Source organism: Mus pahari, chromosome 6, assembly GCF_900095145.1.
Source record: "Mus pahari chromosome 6, PAHARI_EIJ_v1.1, whole genome shotgun sequence".
Classification (NCBI taxonomy): Eukaryota; Metazoa; Chordata; class Mammalia; order Rodentia; family Muridae; genus Mus; species Mus pahari.
Genome location: NC_034595.1, coordinates 70769142 through 70774013, shown reverse-complemented (window position 1 = coordinate 70774013; position 4872 = coordinate 70769142).

The following is a 4872-nucleotide window of genomic DNA, read 5'->3' as shown; positions in this document are numbered from 1 at the left end:
ACAAAACCAAGTGTCCGTGTGCTCACTTCTGCACTGTGGGTGGGTGGGGCATCTTGAGGAGCTGGATGAGAAGCAAAGACAGGCCAAGCTGAACATAGGAATTCCCCACCCATATTTCCAAGCCCAAGGAACTGACTCATGGTGCCCACGTCCCAGGTGAGGGAGCCCAGGGTAGCCCACACTCAGGACCTTCTCCCCTGGAGTAGCTCAAGGCTTTCCCGCCCTGGGAGCAGAACTCTTCTTGACAGAGCATAGTGGGTAGATAATAGATAGATAATAGATAATAGATAAGGGTATGTTTGGGATGGATGTCATCAGCAAGTCCAGTGACGATCAGGAGACTTTGCTCTCCACAGTCTAGTGACACTCTCCCCTTTACAGAGTGTCCATTTTTGTGTTCTAGATCCATGCAGATTTCTAAATCCTTGGCAAGATAATTCAGAGTTTTCATCAGTCTGAAGAAGTGAGTAACGCTGCAATAGCCTGAACTTTTATTTATAAAGAATGTCCTTACAGGGTCACAGGCTGGGCAGAACAGCCAGGCAATGTCTTCCCAGGACGATACAGTCCATGCTCTGGCCACTCCATCATTATCGCTACATATCCTTGGCTGTGGATGATAGTGCCAAAGGCAAGACTCAGTGTGACCACCATACATCTCTCCTAAGCGATGGGAACACGGCCCCCTGTTAGGTTAATGGGAAATACTCCCAGATGGTGTCTCCTCCCCGGCAGAGGACTTACAGGACACAAGGCTGTGACTGCTGCTCTGTTGTGGCCTGAGGAAGGTGCAGCCCAGAGCTGAGGCCTTTACTCCAGTCAGGACTTGTCCTGGAAATTCCCAGTATGGGCTTTCCCACAGGGCAGGTTTGCTACTTGGCCTTGGACCTGGGCACCGAGGAGGGAGGAAGGCTGGGAGCAAAGGGCCAGTTGAGTACACAGACAGCCCACAGACCCTACCGCTCCACTCTGCTCCTCCTCACTCCCTGGTTCCTGCCTCAGGGCTCTGCCAGGGGAACCAGGTCGCCTGATTGTGACTCTTACCCTGCTGTGCGCCACTCTGCCACCTCTGGAATCTGACCTGAGCCTAAACATCATCTGTGCACGTTTACCATTTAACCTTTTCAGGGGCTGCGTCCCCACCCACTCAGGGAACTGCCAGTGGAGAGAGCTGCCTAGAGTCAGAACTGCTGCACACACACACACAGAGTACAATAGGAAATGTAGCATACACCCTGCATTCCTGGGCTCTTATCTTTCTCCGTCGGGAAGTAGTCAGTTACTCCACAACAGTAACACCATTATTTCTCCTCCATCCCTTCCCACTCCTCTTTCCTCACTTCTTCCTCTCCCTCCTCCCTTCACTCTCCTCCCTCCTCCCTCCTCCCTCCTCCCTCCCCCCCTAGTCTCTGGCAGCCACTCTTCTCTCTGCATGACCCAGTTGAATCTTTTTTAGATTACAATTCTAAGTGAGGCTGTGTAGCATTTGTCTTCTTGTTCCCGGCTGATTTCGCCAGTGCGACACACTCAGTGTTTCGCTCGTGTTGTCACACAGGTGACAGGGTTCCCTTCTGTTTGAGGGTTAAGCAGTATTCCATTGCACATGTAGGATGTTTTCTGTATCGCAGGCCTTGGCTGTTGAGAACAGGGCTAACCGTGGCAATGCAGATGGTTTTATAGTGTATGGGTTTAGTGTCTTTGGGCTACATACCCAGAAGTGGAACCACTGAGTCAATGGCAGGTCTCATTAACTGGGGGAGGGGGCACTCTATACTGCCACCCCCATAGATAGTCATTTGCTTACTTTTAAGAAAGAGTCTCATATACCCCAGGCTAGCCTCTGATCCTCCTGCCTCCACCTTCCCGTTACTGGGATGACAGCCGTCTACCATCATGGCCAGTTAATGCAGTGTTGACGCTGAGCGTAGGACTTTATGCATGCTAGCTGAGAAGTCTATCAACTGAGCCACATCTTCAGCCCGGCTACACTAATATCACCCGCCTTCGCTCACATCTTTTCTTTTTTGTTGTTGTTGTTTTTTATTTTTTTTTTGTTTTGTTTTTTGGGTGTTTTGTTTTGTTTTGGTTTGGTTTGTTTTTTTTGTGATAAGGTTTCTCTGTGTACTCACTCTGTAGACCAGGCTGGCCTTGAATTCAGAAATCTGCCCGATTTCTGCCTCCCAGATGCTGGGATTAAAGGTGGGTGCCACCACTGCCCGGCTCTCCACGTCCTTCCTAACACTATCATCACCCTGTACTTTTTGTCAATATGTTTATTTTATAAATATGAGTGTTTTGCCTCCACATATGTCTGCACCGTGTGCATGCCTGGTGACCTTGGAAGTCAAAAGAGGGAGTTGGGTCCCCTGGAACTAGAGTTAACAATGGTTGTAAGCTGCCAATTTGTGCTGGGAACCAAACCCAGGACTTCTGCAAGAGCAGCTGTGCTCTTAACCTCTGCGCCATCTCTCCATCCCCCACGTTACCCCATGTTTCTAAATGTCCTCATTCTTAGAAGTGTGAAGTGATGCACTGTGGTATTAGCAGACATCCTTCCCCACATTTGGTGACCCTGAACGTCGATCGTCACACGTGTGCTCTTTGTGCATCATCTGGGAAATGTCCCCTGGGGCCTCCCCCATCTTACACTTTCATCTTTTTTTTTTTTTTTCTGGACTGTGGAATTTCTTCTGTTTGGGGTGCTAATCCTTCACTGGATGCACAAGTTACACGTTCTCTCTGCCACGCACCCCCTCTTTACTCTCTTGACTGCTTCCTTAGCTATTGGGAGCTTCTGAGTGGGATGTCCTTCTGTCTGTCTGTTTTTGCTTTGGTCTGTTTGGGGGCTCGTGGCCAAGAACATTGACAATAAAGGTCCCCTATCTTCTCTTCCAGTACACACAGGCTTATGATTCAGTCTTTACTCCACCTGGAGCTGATCTGCATGTGTGTGCGTGGGGAGAGTCTAGTTTAATTCTTCTACATATAGATACCCCATTTACCCAGTACCATTTACTGAAGAATCTATCATTTCCTTGTGGTGTGTGTGATTTCGGTGCTTTTGTTAAAGATCAGCTGTGAATTTGCTTCTGGGCTCTTTGGTCTGTTCCATTTGTTTCTTTTTAAATATTTTATTTAATATCTACACATGCTTACAATGTGATTGGCTCCACCCATCTCTGTTCCCTCTCCTCCAATCCTGCTCTATCCCTGCCCATACTTCCCTACCAGCTTCTTGTGATCTCTCTTTAGTTTGGATTCAGTGGCTTAGTAACCACTGAATACATTTACTTCTGCTTATTCGCACTGAGTATGGGTAAACTCTCAGGGGCAGCATCCCTGAAGAAAATTGACTCTCCCGTCCCCCATAGCCATAGCTGCCAATAGATCCTCAGCTAGGGGTGGGACTCCATGAGCCCCTCCAGAGTCCATGCTGAGATTTTGACTGGCTTGATCTGGTGTAGGTCTTGTGCATGCAGTTCCAGCTGTTGTGAGTTTATGTGTGTACTGTTCTGTCTTGTCTGGCAAATATTGTTTTTGCTGCAGATATCAATTTCCTTTGCTTCTTACAATCTTTATCCCCTCTTCTATGATGATCCCTGGGCCTCGGCATGGCAAATCTGATAAAGATGTCTTATTTTGAGTGCTCTATATTCTCTCATTCTTTGTACAGTGACCGGTTATAGGTCTCTGTATTAATCACCGTCTACTGAGAAATAAGTTTCTCTGATGAAGGGGAGAGATTCTCTTCCCTATGGGTATAAAGAACCATATGAATATGTATGAACTTCAGGGGCAGTTTATTACCATTTCTGTGTGGCAGAAAAATAGCATCAGACTGTTCTTCTGTGGCCTATGACCTAGTCAGCTATGAGGCTTGGGGCCCAGTTAACAGGAATGAATTCTCTCTTGTGGAGTAGGCTTTAAATCCAGTCTGCGAGTGGTCAGTTGCTCCCTTGACATTCATGCCACTATTGCACCAGTAGTTCACAGGGCCCATAGCTTCTTCCCCTGGTAGTACTTGCTCCTTTGGTTTCTATAATTTTTCCCCCCTCTGCCTGTTGTCACTACCATTCTATTTTGACAACAACAGCTTCGTAGTAGACATTGAGAGAAGATAGTATGCCTATTAGTTACATCTCTCTCCCTGTGACAAAATACAATGACCAAAGCTTCTAGCAGTAGAAAGTTTTTCAGCCTAAGGTTCCCAAGTGGTAAGAGTTCTTTCATGGTGGGGAAGAGAGGCAGAAGGTGAGAGGTGTGGCACTGTGGCAGGATGCTGAGAACTCACATCCTTCACTATAACCAGAGAAGGAAAACTGTAAGACAAGGACAAAGTCCTCCCCTGTTGTGGGAAACTAAAAAAGAATGGCAAGTTCCTATGCTATACATCCAGCTACTTTCTGCCCCAGCGGCAGTCTCGCCGACCAGTTCTCAGCTCATGGAGACTCTCTGACTCAGAGCTCTAAAATCTCTCCACCCAGCTCACTAAGTTCCTACTGGTGGGTCACTACCGTGTCTGCCCTGTGCTTCAACCCCCCCCCCCCCCCCACAACCTTTGTGGTGCACATCAGGCAAACCTACGCTTTGCCACTGTACCTTTCTCTCGCGAATCCAGACGAGCCTCTAAGTGAAGGAAAATGCAACACAAACTTAGTTCAGAAACAACTGTAACTCAATCACTGGGCTCAATAACTAAAATCCTGGTCTTGTAAGCCTTATTAAATCTAAATCCTCCAATGATGAATCCTGACAGATCCGCCATTGAAACTGGGAGACACTGTAATTACATCGTGTCCTCACGCTATCCCCATACAAAAGAACCCTCTCTCCCTCTCTCTCTCTCTCTCTCTCTCTCTCTCTCTCTCTCTC